Source organism: Ranitomeya variabilis, chromosome 2 (genome assembly GCF_051348905.1).
Source record: "Ranitomeya variabilis isolate aRanVar5 chromosome 2, aRanVar5.hap1, whole genome shotgun sequence".
Taxonomy (NCBI): Eukaryota; Metazoa; Chordata; class Amphibia; order Anura; family Dendrobatidae; genus Ranitomeya; species Ranitomeya variabilis.
In genome coordinates this window covers 145,630,708-145,650,462 of record NC_135233.1, presented here as the reverse complement: position 1 = coordinate 145,650,462, position 19,755 = coordinate 145,630,708, and positions in this window count along the sequence as shown.

Below are 19,755 nucleotides of genomic sequence, written 5' to 3'. Positions count from 1 at the left end.
GACTATTTTTATGTCAGCTCTTTACTTTTATAGGTGTTTTATATCTTGGGCTATACAATAAAATTTGCCATCAAGATGTTGAATATATTATGATAAGCATCAGCAGTGCTATCATGTCTGAAGGAAAGGATTTTTATTGTTTCTATGTAAACTATTCCTCGTGCACTTAATTGCATACTTTTATCCTTTTCTCAACCCTTGCCTTCGCAGATTTACTGCATTACTGCACCATTTCACTGCATCACCTCCTAAGTGAAATATGAGTGTTCTTTTCCTAAGGCACTGACCAAGCAGAACCAACTTTCACAAAGTGTATAATACTTTACTGCATCTCCTAGTCTTAGTTACATTAGGAGAATGAAGGTCATTTTCCGTCAATATCAATTTCTAGCTATAGTTGATGGTCTCAGTGTTCCCATTTCACAACATAGGCAATATTCATACCCATCTCCTGTTAAAATAAAATATTACAGTGCTAAGTTTTCCTTTGATTGTGTATGCTGTATTCCGTACAAGTGGACTGATTCTTATGAAAATAAATCTATTGTCCGAAAAAGAACTGACTATTGTTTTGTTTTTTATTTTTTTACAAAAAGTTCAGGATGGATTAAAGAAAAAGAAGCAATATGTACCTCATCATTCCTATGCCACTCCAAACTCAACTCTGTACTGTCTCCACCAGGCTCTTTCTATTGCAGAGATGACGACTAGGGATGAGCGGACCTGTGGATGTCCAGGTTCTGCTGGACTTTTTTAAAGTTGGGTTCGGGATCCAAACTTGACCGAACTTGACCCCGGACCCAGAACTCCATATAAGTCAATCGGGACCCTAACATCAGTGCTGTAAAATGGCTGTAAAACAGTCGGCGTAAGGGCTAGGTGCTGTAAAAAGAAGCAAAATGTGAATAAGAGTGAGACAATTGCCCTGCAAACAAACCTGGATTGGGAAATGACTTAAAGGGGTTCTTTCACCATAGCAATCATGGTAATATAGGAAGTAAATGAATAACAAACATTTGTAACAGTGCCCTCACAGAGACTAAGACTAGCTACCGCCAGTCCAGTTAAAAATTTCACCCACAGACCATGGGGAAGAGTACTTCTACAGACGCAGCTTATAAATTTCACCCGCAGAGCATGGGACAGGGTATCACCACAGAAGCAGCTTACAAATTTGACCCACAGAGCATGGTGTACAATACCCCCACAGAAGCAGCTTACAAATTTCACCCACAGAGCATGGGGCAGAGTACTCCCACAGAGGCAGCTTACAAATTTGACCCACAGAGCATGGGGCAGGATATCCCCACAGAAGCAGCTTACAAATTTCACCCACAGAGCATGGGGCATAGTACACCCACAGAAGCAGCTTACAAATTTCACCCACAGATTATGTTTTCACAGTTCACTCACAGAGCCAAACTTTTACCTTCTGTAGTGTACAATAGAGCAGCTACAGATAAAAAGTTTGTAGTTTGTTTCTGGGTCAAGGTGATGGTCCGCCGTGAAGATTGCTACTGGTAGTCCCAGCCACTTAGCCTTGGGACGCCTCCCCAATGCTGTTGCCTAAGGGTCCCGAAGTATTCACCATGAAAAAATGATTGCGCAAAGCAAGCCACCACACCTGAATACTCCAACTAGGGATAATTGAATAGGACTCCGTTTCTATTTTCATGTTTGTTGGAACTGGGGCCATGAATAAGAGGAGACCCAGTGGAACACAAAGCCTTGTGTAGAAAGTACATCCAGGATAGCCAGGTAGCAGGAACAGTAAACTTGAGCAGAAGCTCCCTTACATGGAGGTTCTAAGGAAACTGTTTAACCCTTAGAGCTGAAACTCTCTGCAGTGATCTGTATTGTAAGAACTGTGTCTTTGTCCATCATCACCGTGAAAGTGCCATTGCCTGTGAAATAACATCAATTACTTACGGCTGTTCAACCCATTTCCTCACACTCTGCTGGAAAGGCTGAAGCTTCTTCTTCACCCGCACCCATTTTAAGTGGGCATTAGTCACAGTGGGACGTAGCCTCGACTCAGACTATGGCCTCCTTTCTCTTGGCGCCAACTTCTTTCCAGGATGCCCATGGAAGACAGCACCGCCTTGCATGTTCGTGACACCGACTGTCTACTTGTCTGTGTTCGGCGCCATCTTAAAGTCACTATTAGCCACCATCCTTAACTCTTTCATGGCTGTCACCAGTCCACAAGTCTCTAGACTTTTCTCCACCAGTTCTGTAGCTGCAAGGCTTCTGGATTCGATCCTGCTGACTACGCCAGATGTAACAAGGTGGCACGGGGTGGTAGTTGTGGACAAGTCCATTAGGAAACAGTCAGTGAGCACCCCAGCATCTTGCACATGGAGAGATGGGTACAACCCAGTATTCACTTCTATCACTGGAAATCCCTCAATCTCGTTAACTTCAGCCTGCAGCTCCATGGTTCCAGGAAACACCACAAAGTCACAGTTCTTTTCCAACAGTTGAACTTTACTAAACAGCAAAGCATCTGTCACATCAGCAGCACAATTCACACAGGGCAACGTTTCCCGTCCTTTCCCTGCATTCCGGGCAGACTTTAGTATCTCTGTCATTTCTCTCTTTTTACTCCTTGTGTTTATGGCATACCTCTAGCCAGACTCTGTCCTGTCTGCGCTTTCCTTTCCTCTGCCATCTGTGCAGTATCTTTGGATAGTTCGTGTCCCATCTGTACCTTCAGCATCACCAGCTCCCTGTCAGCCCCTTGTCCTTCCTGGGGATGATCCTGTTGAGCTGGTGCCCGACTGCACTATTCTCCAGCCTGGGGTCCCTTACTGCCATCCGCAGCTTTACCCCCACATCCAGGAACTGTCTCACTGTATGCGTCCTGCCCTTGGGCAGACTACCCGGGTGTCTGATTCTAGAAAGGAAGTTCCTGCTCTGTACTGCACTGCTTTGTGCCCCTCCGATCTATTTAACTCCTTGCTGCCTGTGCCTAAACTAATACCATTATCCATCCTAGTCTCTATCTCTAATGTGCCCCCTTCTATTCTAACTCCGCTATTACTCTATGCTAACTTATATCCCTAATCCTAAACATATACACAGTACATGGCAGATACAATACATCACAGCACATAAACATTACTCTACACATTAATAAAAATGAGGTGTCACAGGTAATCGTGTGAACAGTTTCCAGGGGAGAGGAGGCACATGAGATTCCTTGTCACCTCTTTACATACACTGAGACTTTTGGCACAGAACTCCCACAGTCATGGGTTGCAGAGTACACACAGCAGCTTTTGGCAGAGTACTCCCACAGAAATGGGTTGCAGAGTACAGACAGAGTACACACAGGCTTTTCGCACAATATTTCCACAGATATGGGTTGCAGAGTGCACAAAGCTGCTTTTGGCACAGTACTCCCACAGATATGGGTTGCAGTGTACACACAGAGTACACACAGGCTTTTGGCATAGCACTTCCACAGATATGGGTTACAGAGTACACACATCAGCTTTTGGCACAGTACTATCACAGATAGGGGTTGCAGAGTGGACACAGCAACTTTTGGCACAGTGTTATCACAGACATGATTGCAAAGCTTACACAGCTGTTTTTGCTCAATACTATCGCAGACATGGTTGAAGAGTACACACAGTGGGTTTTGGCAAAATATTATGACAAACATGGTTACAGATTACACACAGCGACTTTTGGTACAGAACTCCCATAGATATGGGTCGCAGAGTACACACAGCGCCTTTTGGCAAAGTACTCCCACATACACTCACCGGCCACTTTATTAGGTACACCATGCTAGTAACGGGTTGGACCCCCTTTTGCCTTCAGAACTGCCTCAATTCTTCGTGGCATAGATTCAACAAGGTGCTGGAAGCATTCCTCAGAGATTTTGGTCCATATTGACATGATGGCATCACACAGTTGCCGCAGATTTGTCGGCTGCACATCCCAAAGATGCTCCATACAAGGCAGGATGGATCCATGCTTTCATGTTGTTTACGCCAAATTCTGACCCTACCATCCGAATGTCGCAGCAGAAATCGAGACTCATCAGACCAAGCAACGTTTTTCCAATCTTCTACTGTCCAATTTCGATGAGCTTGTACAAATTGTAGCCTCAGTTTCCTGTTCTTAGCTGAAAGGAGTGGTACCCGGTGTGGTCTTCTGCTGCTGTAGCCCATCTGCCTCAAAGTTCGACGCACTGTGCGTTCAGAGATGCTCTTAGGCCTACCTTGGTTGTAACGGGTGGAGATTTGAGTCACTGTTGCCTTTCTATCAGCTCGAACCAGTCTGCCCATTCTCCTCTGACCTCTGGCATCAACAAGGCATTTCCGCCCACAGAACTGCCGCTCACTGGATTTTTTTTCTTTTTCGGACCATTCTCTGTAAACCCTAGAGATGGTTGTGCGTGAAAATCCCAGTAGATCAGCAGTTTCTGAAATACTCAGACCAGCCCTTCTGGCACCAACAACCATGCCACGTTCAAAGGCACTCAAATCACCTTTCTTCCCCATACTGATGCTCGGTTTGAACTGCAGGAGATTGTCTTGACCATGTCTACATGCCTAAATGCACTGAGTTGCCGCCATGTGATTGGCTGATTAGAAATTAAGTGTTAACAAGAAGTTGGACAGGTGTACCTAATAAAGTGGCCGGTGAGTGTATATGGGTTGCAGAGTGCACACAGTGGCTTTTGTACAGTACTATCACATACATGGTTGCAGAGTACACATAGCGACTTTTGGCACAGAACTCCCACAGATATTGGTTGCAGAGTACACACAGTGGCTTTTGCCAAGTACTATTACAAGCATGGTTGCAGAGTACACACAGCTGCTTTTGGCAAAGTACTCCCACAAATATGGGTGGCAAAGAACACACAGCAACTTTTGACATGGTTGCATAGGCATAGAAAAATGTGTTTAAATGTGCATAACTCCCACCGACACAGTTGAAGATTGTAAAATACTTTTTGGTACTTACAGTACTATCACAGACACGGGCGTGGAATACACATAGAGAGTGTTTTTGGAAAACTGCTCACACACAAAACCTAATACTGTCCCTCATTACAACTGCATCGTGTCCTTACGCTAAGCAGAGCAGAAATAAAAAATAATCTTGAAGTAGGAGGAACAGGTCCAAGTGGAGGAGGTGAATGTGGCAGTATAGGTGGAAGAGGAAAGGGAGGATTAATCCAGCACTTTTTTTCGTGTGTGTATCTTTTCCTTTTTTTTCATGTTTTTTTTTAACAGAACTGATTTAAACAACTTAGAAATAACAAAACCAAAACTAGCAAAGCAGAACCAGGAGGTGTAGGTCCAACTGGAGGAATAGCTGGACATATCGGTATAGATGGAAGAAGCAAGGGAGGAGTAATCCAACACTGTTTTTTTTTTTTTGGGGGGGGGGATTTGCTTAAAAAGAAAAAAGAACTGAAAATAAACTAACAAGTTGCAACCAGGGGGCGGACCCACGCACACACGTGGGTCTCCCTGACTGCTCATGTGCACACAGGACACACATCCTGATCCCCATTGGGACTTTCCCCTCATTTGCAGTAAGTCCTCAACTGGGGACATAAAAAGTCTACACACTCCTGGTAAAGACTTATTTCAATTATTTCAGAATTTTTTAACCTTTAAACCCTTCCTGACATTTGTAATACATGTATGTCATGATCGAGAATGACATCCCGACCAATGCAATACATGTACGTTACACCAATCATGTGGAGCGCCCCCACTGCCGCAGGGCCGAGGGGTACCCGGTACCGGGCTTCTCTGTCTCAGTTCTGGGGTGGTCACGGTGGCTAGACCCGGTCCGTGACCCTACTGAGGGGCGTCCAGCGAAGGTAGAACGTGATGATGTTGGGGTGTGGGGTGCGATGAATAACGAGGACACAGAGTTGCAGTCTCTTTACCTCTTTACTGAAGGTCTCGAGGTACTCAATCCAGAGCACTTTAACAGGGCTGTCTGAGACCGGCCGGTCCGAAGGCACATCAGGAGTCCCCTTAACAGGTGGGAATCAGCGTCTACCTTCTAGCGCCTGTGTGTTGTAGTCCTTCCCTGCTGAGCACCCCGGGATAGTCCTCACAACTGATTCTGTCTGTCTCTGATGTTCGTTCTCTCCGTCCCCCAGATGATATGGTTAGGACGCACCCGTATGACAGGGTAGGCCTGGAGTTCTTCCGGGACCCTAGAGTCGCCCCTCTCCCACAGCTGCCTCCGTTGTCTGCTTAGGTGATTTGGGTGAGACAGCCAACCTATAATTGGCTATCCTGCCGTGGTTTGCAGTAATGCTTAGAGTCTCTTACTTGCTCGGCGTTCCGGCCACCGACTGTTTGCGCCTCAGAGGGATGTTGCCTCGATCTTACAGCACGACTCCCTCTGGTCCTATCGCCTCTTTGCTGTATTCCCGTTTCCTCGCTTTTTGTCCTTTCTTAGGAATCTGTCAGGATCCCATCCCTGACAGGTCCTCTCTCTAGCTCTTCCCAGTTACTTCTCTCTCTCTTCCTGTCCAACCCCCAGTTTTACCAGAGTGTGAGGAGTGGCCTACTAGATAGAACCACTCCCCCTGGTGGCCGGAGTGTGAAGTGTAGGTGTGTGTTACCTGGTCAGGTGAACTCCTTTAGTGCAATCAGACGTAACATCACTCCCCTTAGTGGCACAGCGACGTTACTGCAATGACCAGGACTCTGGGGCGCTGCACTCCCCCCCGGTTAAATCCAGTACTCCCGGACTGGGAAAACAAGAACAACAATACGTGTTAACAGAAAACACACAAAATTTTGAAATATCATAAACAATTAAACATAACAGTGCTTCCCTTTATGGGAGGTGAGGACTCTTGAACGTTGCGATAGTTAGGTCATGCACAGTTTATGACTCTCAGTTCAGTGGTTGAAACAGCGGGAACCCCAGGTAAACAAAGGGGTCCCCTTTAGAAGTTTTTTGGAGCAATTCACTGTCCATTACTCAGTTTGTCCATTTTAAAACCTGTAACAAAAGATATGCACACAAACATTTTCAACTAAATAGCAGCCCTCATTAATACCTCCAAGTTTTGTAGCGGAGGGGAGTTTGATTCTGGGTGCTGCGTGTGGACCTTCGCAGCGCAGGGGTTGCTATTGGCCTAACAGGGCCCGCTATTCTTGCTACCGCTGGTGTAGTGCACTGTCTTCTAGCTACGCTTCTAGTGAGTCTGGGTAGCACTGGCAGGCTGGAGCTCTCAGAGCTGCTGTTACCAACAGTAGGTATGGCAGGTTCGCCAATAACAGAGGGAGGACTTGCCGATTCAACGATTGGCATGGCATCTTCGGGCGGGATCTGCTGAGGTTGCGGGCCTGGACGATCCGGCACCACCGTTAGTTCTAGTGGATTTGGTTGATGGAACGTTAGGACAGGTACCACGATGGCCTGATTTATCTGAGTCCAGGACTGGGGAAAATTGCCAAGAACAGTGTGTATCATCTTCTCTTCTACAGGTGGGGAGGTTCCTGGATCCGTTTCCCTCTCTCTCAACTTATCAGGGCGGACTTTAAGGTGGTCCCTGGATATCGCCGTCGAGGTCTCCCCTCTATCCTTGCTGATGAGACAAACCTTCGTGTTGTCGAAATCGGATGGCAGGACGGTATACGGTTCCGCTTCCCATTGGTCGTCGAGTTTGTGTAGCCTCTTCTTTCGTTTGAGTACGTGCTCACCGGGTGACAAGGGAATCGCAGGAGCATGCTGGTTGTAGTCTCTTTCATGTTTTTGTCTTGCCTGGGCGAGACTTCTTTCCACGCATTCCTGTACTTTGCGGTACTTTCTCTGCCTTTCTGCATCCCAATCTGCATCCGGCGAGGTATCTTCGGGGACTAGGACCCCCATGTCCAGGTCAACGGGTAACTTGCTAGATCTTCCTCGCATCATGTACGCTGGAGTGCAGTTGGTGGAATTTACTGGGATATGATTGTATATGTCCACCAAGTCAGGCAACTTTGTTGGCCACAGGTTCCGCTCCTCTGCGGGTAAGGTCTTCAGTAAGTCGATCACCACTTGGTTCATCTTTTCACACATCCCGTTGGTTTGGGGATGGTACGGTGTGGTTCTGATCTTCTTACACCCTTACAGATGGCAGAACTCATGGAACATCTCTGCTTCGAATGCTGGTCCCTGATCAGTCAGTACCTTCTCCGGGTACCCATGGGGCCTACAAAAGTACTGCTGGAAGGCCTTGGCAGCCGTCCTGGCCGTTAGATCCTTGACAGGTACAACCACCAAAAATCTGGAGTAGTGATCTACGATGGTAAGAGCGTAGATATAGCCTGACCGGCTAGGTGTCACCTTCACATGATCCAGCGCGACCAGTTCGAGCGGCCGTTTGGTGATGATGGGCTGCAAGGGAGCCCGTTGGCTGTCACGATCCTTCCTGCGTAGGCTACATGGACCGCACTCCCGACACCACTTCTCAATGGCTCTCTTCATGCCAATCCAATAGAACCTCCCTCGGAGTAGCCTCTCTAGCTTCTTCCATCCGAAGTGTCCGGCTCCATCGTGGTAGGCTCCCAGAACCATGGGCGCATCTCGCCTCGGCACCACTATCTGCCATACCAATTCATGAGTACGCGGGTCGATACTCCTCCGGCACAGCTTGCCATCATGGATAAACAGTTGGCTTTTAGAGAAGACAATGACATCATCCAAATACAGCAGTACAGTTTCAAAGTTCTTGTGCCCCAGACAGCACTCCATCATCCTCTGGAAAGTCCCCGGGGCATTGCACAATCCGAAGAGCATGTAGTTGAATTCGCAGAGACCCATCGGTGTCATGAAGGCCGTCTTCTCTTTGTCCGCCTCTGCCACGGGAACCTGCCAGTACCCACTGGTGAGATCTAAGGTGGAGAAGTAGTTAGCAGATTTTAAGGCAGCCAGAGACTCTTCTATCCTGGGCAGTGGGTATGCATCCTTATGTGTAATGCGATTCAACTGCCTGTAATCAACGCACATCCTCATTGTGCCATCTTTCTTTTTAACAAGGACTAAGGGAGCTGCCCAGGGGCTACAACTGTCTCTCACCACCCCAGCCTCCTTCATTTCTCGCAACATGTCCTTGGCACACTGGTAATGAGCTGGGGGTACAGGGCGGTATCTCTCCTTTATGGGCCGGTGATCTCCCGTGGGGATATGATGTTGGATCCCTGTCACCTGTCCAAAATCTAAGGGGTGTTTGCTAAATACCCGCTCGTACTCGTGAACCACCCTGTAGGCCCCCTGTTTCTGGTGGGATGGGGTGGAGTCAGTGCCCACATGCAATTCCCGACACCAATCTTTCGAGTGCCCTGCAGAACCGTTGTCCTCCGCCAGGTTAGATGGGGCCAAGGGTCCAGGTGTCTGTATCACACTATTATTGACAGCGAACAGTTTGGCAAGCGTGGCATACTTGGTGAGGTGGACCTCTTCCTCTCCACAATTAAGGACACGTACGGGCACCCTCCCCTGTCAGACGTCGACCACCCCCCTGGCTGTCAGGAGAGTAGGCCTATTGTCTGAATACACGGGTTCTACCAGGGCCTGGTAGTCCTTACCCCTGAGGCCTATGGCTGCCCGACACCATATTAACATCTCACTCCTGGGGGGTATCGCGATAGGGTTTGAATCACTCACAGTGACACGACCAATTTCACCACCAGTCAGCTCTACCTGCTGTCTCTGCATCAGAGCTCTGATTTCTTTTTGCAGGGCGCGTTGTTCACTGTAGCCAGCGGTTTCTGCTACCTGTTGTAACAAGACAATAACTTCTGCAAGACAATTTTCTATAACATTGGTACCAATAGTCATCATGGAATTACATTCACGGCAGTCAATATCAACGATTACAATCCCTTGGGCCTTCAATTCCACCCGCCCCACCTTGATGGTGACCTCTTTATACCCCACTTGTGGCAACGGCTGACCATTACTGGCTATGATGGTGAAATCGTCATCGGGGCCACGAGTAATATCGGTGTCCTCCCAATACCGTTTATAAAGCACGTAAGGCATAGTCGTCACCTGAGAACCGGTGTCCAGCAGAGCGTTCATGGGGATACCGTCGATCACAACAGGAAGAACTGGCCGCCCTCCAACGTATTTGGCGCTCCAATGCTGCGGGCCTGATCGTCCTACTCCTGGGGGTTGGCCCTTTGCCCCAGGGGTTGCTCGTTTAAAGGACAGTACCTTGCCAGGTGGCCCACCTGGTGACAGCGGCAGCAGATGGGTCGTCCATCCCGATGGAAGCGATCGTCGTCCCGGCCTCTGGTCGGCGGAGTCCTCCTCTGTCGCATCCAGGGGACATCTTCTGGTCTGGAGGCCAGCTGGATCTTCTCCTTGGGGGCCTCCTGTAGAGACTGCACCATCCGGGCTAGAGCAGCAACGCTCCTGGTCAGCTCCTGCATCTGGAGGCGGAGTCCTGCATGGGAGTCATCCTCTAGGCTCTGGGCATCGGCCTCGGCGGCGACTGGGGCATCCGGCGCCACCTCCTGGTGGTATGTGAGAGCGGGACGCCTGGGTGGTATTGCACGGCTGGGCTGTTGCACCTGCAGCGCCTGGATAGCTTTATCCTTGAATTGCGCAAAAGTCAAGTCTGGATTCTGCATGGCCAAGAAGTGTAATTGGCCCCTTTCGTGACTGCACAGGAGCCCCTCAATGAACCGCTCTTTCAGGAGTTTATCCTCATCTTGCATGCTGCCGGGGTCACTCTGCTTAATGGCCCGCAGCGCCTCCTGGAGATTAAGGGCATAGTCCCGTAAGTTATCCTGCAATCTCTATTTGCATCCATAGAAAGTCAGTTTAATTTCTGTAGCAGTACGGGTATCGAAGGTGGCTTTAAGCTTTGCAAAAACCTGCTGTGCCGTTCCCTTATCCGCGGCGGGCCAGGACTTCACTTCTCTCAGAGCCGCCCCAAAGAGTTGGCTGATTATCATATGAACCTTCTGAGGCTCTGTCAGAGGATAGAACTCAAGCAGGCTGCAGATCCCTTCTTTAAAGTCAGTGAACGTATGCGACTCCCCGGAGTATCATGGGAGCCAGGCCGCTCCGGGCAGGTACGGCATAGAGAAGGGCATTATGGCCTTTGTGGTAGCGGCAGTGTCCGACTGGCTGATGGGGGCAGCGGGTTCCGCGGCAACCGGTGGTGGTATTAGGGCCGCGGCTACGTCTGCTGCGGGGACCGGAGCTGCCCCTTTGTCCACGGCTGCGACCGCCGCCTCCGCTCCTCCCGACTCGGACATGCCTGTCCCTTCCTCCCACTAACCTGCTGGAGGTCGGAGTTCCTCTTCCGGAGTTGGCACTTTACCGCGCTTCCTCGTTCCGCGCTTCTCTTGACCGGATCCGCCCACGAAGCTAAGGCTCCTCCCTCCGTGCGCGGCAATGGCGAATTGTGGCGGGAACTCTTGGTGGCAATTAGCAATGCACAGTCTTTGCAATAAGTCACAGTCCAAGCACAACAAATCACAATTCCAAGGCACACATGACCTGATTCTTCAGGCTTAAGTAGATCCTGTTCGTGACGCCAAGTTGGAGCGCCCCCACTGCCGCAGGGCCAAGGGGTACCCAGTACCGGGCCTCTCTGTCTCAGTTCTGGGGTGGTCACGGTGGCTAGACCCGGTCTGTGACCCTACTGAGGGGCGTCCAGCGAAGGTAGAACGTGATGATGTTGGGGTGTGGGGTGCGATGAATAACGAGGACACAGAGTTGCAGTCTCTTTACCTCTTTACTGAAGGTCTCGAGGTACTCAATCCAGAGCACTGTTAACAGGGCTGTCTGAGACCGGCCAGTCCGAAGGCACATCAGGAGTCCCCTTAACAGGTGGGAATCAGCATCTACCTTCTAGCACCTGTGTGTTGTAGTCCTTCCCTGCTGAGCACCACGGGATAGTCCTCACAACTGATTCTGTCTGTCTCTGATGTTCGTTCTCTCCGTCCCCAGATGATATGGTTAGGACGCACCCGTAAGACGGGGTAGGCCTGGAGTTCTTCCGGGACCCTAGAGTCGCCCCTCTCCCACAGCTGCCTCCATTGTCTGATTAGGTGATTTGGGTGAGACAGCCAACCTATAATTTGGCTATCCTGCCGTGGTTTGCAGTAATGCTTAGAGTCTCTTACTTGCTCGGCGTTCCGGCCACCGACTGTTTGCGCCTCAGAAGGATGTTGCCTCGATCTTACAGCACGACTCCCTCTGGTCCTATCGCCTCTTTGCTGTATTCCCGTTTCCTCGCTTTTTGTCCTTTCTTAGGAATCTGTCAGGATCCCATCCCTGACAGGTCCTCTCTCTAGCTCTTCCCAGTTACGTCTCTCTCTCTTCCTGTCCAACCTCCAGTTTTACCAGAGTGTGAGGAGTGGCCTACTAGATAGAACCACTCCCCCTGGTGGCCGAAGTGTGAAGTGTAGGTGTGTGTTACCTGGTCAGGTGAACTACTTTAGTGCAATCAGACGTAACATCACTCCCCTTAGTGGCAGAGCGACGTTACTGCACGACCAGGACTCTGGGGCGCTGCACATGCGACCACCGCGACTAATCATTTTTCACCCCAGGGAACATGGTGCCTTTGTCCCGGGGGGTAGCGAGGTACACCTGCAACTACGATCGCTGTGATTGGCTGTTCATTCCTGATCTGCCAATCGCAGCGTTTCTCAGTGTTTCAAGCAGATTGCCTGAAACACTGTTGTCCAGCCTAGGATCAGAGCTGTAAAAGTAGTGATCATAGGCTGGTGCCTGGCAAACATTACGTCACCAGGGCCAGCTCTGATTGGTGCAATTGACGATGACATCGATCGAACCAATCAGAGTACACAGGCACGCAGTGACCTGCAGGTTATCCCCTTGTACTTCTTCATTTTAGCCTTGGATTTGTACAGGGCAATCACTCTGTCCATCTGTGTGCCTTGCTGGGCCTTGTGGTGCCACAGAAGCCTGTGAATTGCTGCTGCTACTTGCCTGTGTTCCTTCTTCTGCTGGAGAAGAAAGAAGAATAGTCCCTGATCCCTCCCTGGTCCTTGCCTTATCTTTCCCTAATCCACCCCAATCCCCCTCTCACCCTCCCCCTTGCCATTGAGTACGGATCAGTTCTTGATCGCTTCTTTTTTGGCAGCTTTTTCTCTTTTGTGTCTCCTTGCAGCTGCCGAGCGTTGATCAGTGACACACTTCATTGATAAATGTCCATGCTTGCTTGCTCTGGCAAAAAAGACTTAATATTTGGTGGCAAAACCCTTGTTGGCAAGCACAGCAGTCAAGACTTTTTTGTAGTTGATGATGACATTTGCGCACATGTCAGGAGGAATTTTGGTTCACTCCTCTTTGCAGATCATCTCTAAATCATTAAGATTTTGAGGCTGTCGCTTGGCAACTCGGAGCTTCAACTCCCTCCATAAGATTCTATGGGATTAAGGTCTGGAGACTGGCTAGGCCACTCCATGACCTTAATGTGCTTCTTTTTCAGCCACTCCTTTGTTGCCTTGGCTGTATGTTTTGGGTCATTGTCTTGCTGGAGGCCCAGCCACGACCCATTTTTAATGTCCTGGTTGAGGGAAGGAGGTTTTCACTCAGGATTTTACGGTACATTGCTCCATCCATTCTCCCATTGATGAGGTGAAGTAGTCCTGTGCCCTTAGAAGAGAAACACCCCCAAAACATAATGTTTCCACCTCCATGCTTGACAGTGGGGATGGTGTTCTTTGAGTCATAGGCCGCACTTCTCTTCCTCCAAACATGGCGAATTGAGTTAATGCCAAAGAGCTCAATTTTTGTCTCATCTGGCCACAGCACCTTCTAACAATCACTCACAGAATCATCCAGGTGTTCATTGGCAAACCAGACGGGCCTGCACATGTGCCTTCTTGAGCAAGGGGACCTTGTGGGCTCTGCAGGATTTTAAACCTTTACTGTGTAATGTGTTACCAATGGTTTTCTTTGTGACTGTGGTCGCAGCTGCCTTGAGATCATTAACAAGTTCTCCCCGTGTAGTTTTAGGCTGATCTATCACCTTCCTCATGATCAAGGGATACCCCATGAGGTGAGATTTTGCATGGTGTCCCAGATTGATGTCCATTAACAGTCATTTTATATTTCTTCCATTCTCTTACTATTGCGCCAACAGTTGTCTCCTTCTCACCCAGGGTCTTACTTATGGTTTTGTAGCCCACTCCAGCTTTGTGCAGGTCTATGATCTTGTCCCCGACATCCTTATAAAGCTCTTTGGTCTTGCCCATGTTGTAGAGGTTAGAGTCTGACTGATTAAATGAGTCTGTGGACAGGAGTCTTTTATAAAGGTGACTATGTAAGACAGCTGTCTGTAATGCAGGTAACGAGTTGACTAGGAGCGTCTAACTGGTCTGTAGGAGCCATAATTCTTAATGGTTGGTAGGGAATCAAATACTTATTTCTCACTGCAAAATGCAAATAAATTTATATAATTTATACAATGTGATTTTCTGGATTTTATTTATGATATTCTACCTCTCAATGTTAAAATTAACCTACCCTTAAAATTGTAGACTGTTCATGTCTTTGTCAGTGGGCAAACTTACAAAATCAACAGCTTTTTCTGAATTTGAGTGGATTATACTAATTTCCCTACTGCTTACCATAGCATCCAGTCCTGACTCAATAACAGACGTGTGCTGGGGGGATTAATAAGTCTACAGTTATACAGTGTGACTGCAGATATATTGATTTGGACCGTTAAACCCCTTTAAGTTTTACTTTTCATTGTCATTTCCATGCAGGTTTGATCTTTTTATGTGTCTCTGCAATGATACTGCAGTACATGCAATGTACTAAGAAATTGGCATAGAATGTGTGCAAAGATGCAAAGTCCACCTGCCACTGGTAATTAGAAAGTACCTTGCAAAGGACGAAGTACACTTGGAAGCAAAAAAACATTTATCAAATGTCTGCACAGCATTTGGCTGCATTGGTCTCACTCGCAAGGGAAATTACAATAATTGTTCTGACCATAAAAGAAAAAAACACTTTGGTGTCTGCTCCTGAGTAATGGAATGTCCAGTACTTCAGTATGAGGCCTATTAATCTTTCCAGCATATTTATTACTTAAATCCCTTTAGTGGTTAAATTCACAGGGCTATAGCATTAGTGCTTTTATCAACAACTTGGAAAATTTTAAATAAAATCCGACTGATGTTCTTTTGTATCATGAACTTTATGCAATTTATCTGCATATTCAAGATCAAGAACTGTGAAAGAAATGCAGGCGTCATAAGTTCAACGGACAAGACATACTGATAATGTGAACATTGGACAGAAGGGAGACAGCCACTCACTGCCAAATGTACACTACATAAAATGAATTTCTGGCATGTGTTAATGGCATCCACTGTACTTTAATAAAAGTATTATTTTATATATTAAGTCCTTATGTGTACTGTACTTACTGCTTTTATATTTTAGAATAATAAAGCATTTAATAGAAAAAGCTGTGTTTTTGTTTCTGTATATAATTTTTTCGAAACTTGTTTGCAAATATTTACACTCCATGATTAAAAACAATTAAAACCACAATATCCACAATAGTGGATACAATGGTTGATGCAAATTATTCTGTATAATGATCAAATCATCAACTGTATAAATCACACTTTATATATTATGGACAACAGAGTTTCCAAACATTTATAGGTCGTAAAGGACTGGTCATTTATTGAATTTGCAACATTAAGAAGTCACATTTACTAAAATCTAAAGCTTTTTTAATTAAAAAAAAATCTTAACAGGCCAAGTTACATGTTAACATAGGACCCCTTCACCTTCACAATTCTTACATTCATTGAACTACTGAGTTTTTGAATAGCTTTTGCTTGAATTTCTTTGCAGGATGGTAGAATAGGCTCCCAATGCTGAGTGTGCTGGGTGTGCTGCACCATCTGATCAGCCTCATTAAGAACCTTTTCATCAACCAAGAAGCAACAGTCTGAACGGGACATGGTGAGAGTAGAGCAAGGCCTCAGGCAAGGCTGTATCCTGTCACCATTTCACTTCAATTTATACGTATGCAGAAGATATTTGAGGAAGTCTGGACTTGCCGAAAAAGAAGAAGGAATCCAAACTGCTGGAAGAATCATCAACAGTTTTAAATAAGCAGATGATGCAACATTGACCTCAACAAGTGTAGATAGAATGAATTACTTATTGCGGAGTATCAAACTGGGAAGCTAGGAGAGGACTACTACTCAACACAAAGAAGACAAAGATATTGACTACTGCCAGGTACAGCCAGGACACATTTGAGATGATCGACGATGACCTGGAAGTTGTAAAGGACCTCAACCTACTCAGATCGATGATCAAGATGAAGCAATGACATCAAGCGTCAATAGGAGAAAAGATAATGGCAAATCAACAATGAAGTCACTGGACAAGGTCTTCAAATCGATGAACATTTCAGTAACGATGAAGAAACGACTCGTACATAGTTTGGCTTTTTCTGAGGTAACACAAAGATGCAAAACTTGGGTGATAAATAAGACAGAAGAATAATCAACGCCCTGGAAATGTGGTTCTGGAGAATAACGTCATCAATAGCGAGAAGAACAAGCAAATTAAGTTTGGAACAAATCAAGCCAAACATGTCACTTGAACCAAGGATCACTAAGCTATGACTTGTCTACTTTGGACACATTATTCTAAAGAGCAATCACTAAAGAAGGACATCATGGACAGAAAAACAGAAGAAGCGAGGTGAATAGGAAGACGAGCAACTTGATGGCTTGATATAATAAAATAACGGCCTAGAAGAACCCAGTGGACCTATCTAGACTTGCTCAAGATTGATCTTCCTACAGATTGTTTACGGTCATGTCGCTATAGCTCAGGATCGAGCTAAAGGCCGATATACATAAAAAATAAACATCTACATAGTATTGCTTTTTCTCTTCCCCTTTTTGGTTTAGTTCATCTATACTGATGTAGCACTCATATATTTCAACTGTGCATTTTTACAATTTAGATACATATTAGACATATTACACAGATACAGCATACACCCAGCACTTACATATAGGACAAACTCAGCACAAAAACAGAGGTTCCATATTAAACCAATGCAGTAGAAAACACTCACATTTCAGACACATATACTTCTAACCACTCAAAGATCAGACACAAAGTATTTGCATTTCAGACACATGTAACACATTGGTTGGGCTGTGTTCATTGGTCCATTGAGGATTTCTGCCTGTCTGTTCTGTTCTAGAGACAGAGAAATAAAATTAAAGGACAACATGGATATGTTGCTAAAACTGATGCTAATGGAAGCAGTGGAGCACCATTGTTTTACATACTAAAATGAATACACAGCAGAACAGAACCCAGATGGACCACATAATAATCAGGGGGGCTCCATCTGATTCACCATATACATTATATATATATATATATATATATATATATATAAATATATATATATATATATATATACAGTATATATATATATATATCCCTAGAACGCATACCTGGGGCCTCGCAGGCCTGCCAGGTTACTTGTTTTCTATTTTCTGTAAAAGTACTTTAGTTAGAATTTTGAAAATCTAGGTAATCCTCAGGTATATAGTTGTTAGTAATTTCCAGTTATTCATATATTTTTATGTTACAGACATTTCGGTATAACAACCTTTTTTGGGGACTACCCCATATTCACGCACCTGGGGCCTTTTAGGCCTGTACTAGGTTTACATGTGATACTCAGTCTTTTTGTCTGTATTGTTGCTGGGGAAGAACTTTTATGACTCTGCTATTGCTGGGAAGAGTGTGGATTCTGCATGACAACATGGTCATGTGATCTGAAATCATACTGCATTATAATAAGACAAAAGGAGGTGTCGACAAGATGGACAAAATGATTGGAGAGTATTCGTGCAAAAGGCAGACTAAACGTTGGCCTTTTGCCCTTTTTTCCAATATCCTTGATGTGTCAGCCCTCAATAGCTACATTTTTTATTGTCAAACTAATCCATAATTCCATGCCAACAGGAAAGACAAGAGACGTCTATTTTTGACAGAACTTTGTTATGAACTTTTGATGCCTACTATGATGGAGAGAAGCAGCATGATATGCTTATCAAGGCAAATTACGGAGGCAATGATCCGATGTGGAATACGCTTTATGGAACATCCAGAGCAAAGAGAAAAAAAAGAAAGCGCTGCTATATTTGTCCAGCAACGAAGGAAAGAAAATCGGAGCGTTTCTGTTCTACTTGCGGACAAAATGTATGCAAGGAACATTCAGCCGAAAAAATAATATGGGAGAATTGTCGGGGGAATATGTAAAGTTACAAATAAATATTCCTGCACCAAGTTTGCTACAACCAAAAAATGTTTTCATAAAAAAATTGCATATAGAATGCCTATATTTGGCGTGCCCGTTTACTTACTTTTTTGTTGTTTTATGCACATAATTATGTTTTGAAATATACACATCTTAGGCTGTGTTCTCAGTAGCACTGGGGTTCGCCAGAAGGGGATCCATAATGGATCTGACCTCCTGGTAACTCCAGCTAAGGCTGCCGGAATGGCGGGATTCTGCCAGCCTTAGCTGGGGTCACCAGGAGGTCAGATCCATTACGGATCCCCTCCTGGCGGACCCCAGCGCTAGTTGGAATGCATCCTTACCTTGCAATTGTAAAATACATTTTGAAAAGTATTTTTATGTGAGTTATTCCATGTTATTTGCACACAGGCCTAAAAGGCCCCAGGTGCGTGAATATGGGGTAGTCCCCAAAAAAGGTTGTTATACCGAAATGCCTATAACATAAAAATATATGAACAACTGGAAATTACTAACAACTATATACCTGAGGAATACCTAGAGTTTCAAAAATCTAACTAAAGTAATTTTACAGAAAATAGAAAACAAGTAACCTGGCAGGCCTGCGAGGCCCCAGGTATGTGTCCGCCAGCCTTAGCTGGGGTCACCAGGAGGTCAGATCCATTACGGAATCCCATCCTGGCGGACCCCTGCGCTAGTGGGAATGCATCCTTACTTTGCAATAAACTTTGAAAAGTATTTTTATTTGAGTTATTCAATGATAATTGTAAACAGGCCTAAAAGGCCCCAGGTGCGTGAATGTGTAGATTTCTATGGGTATGTGTTCTAGGGATATATATATATATATATATATATATATATATATATATATATATATACATATATATATATGCACACACATATACAGTATGTTATATATATATATGCTTCAGTAAATGCACTCAATACTTGGTTGGGGCTCCTTTTGCATCAATTGCTACATAAATGCGGCATTGTATGGAGGTGATCAGCCTGTGGCACTGCTGAGGTATTATGGAAGCCCAGGTAGCTTTGATGGCAGCCTTCAGCTCATCTGCATTGTTGGGTCTGGTGTCTCATCTTAGCTCTTAACAATACCCCATAGATTCTCGATGGGGTTAAGTTCAGGCGGGTTTGCTGTCCAATCAAGCACAGTGATACTGTTGATTTAAGCCAGGTGTTAGTACTTTTGGCAGTGTGGACAGGTGCCTAGTCCTGCTGGAGAATGAAATTTCCATCTCCCAAAAGCTTTTCAGCAGAGGCAAACACGAAGTGCTCTAAAATTTCCTGGTAGACGCTGCGCTGACTTTGGTCTTGAAAAAACACAGTGGACCTACACCAGGAGATGACATGGCTCCCCAAACCTTCACTGAGTGTGGAAACTTCACACTAGACCTCAAGCAGCTTGGATTGTGTGTCTCCTCCACTCTTCCTCC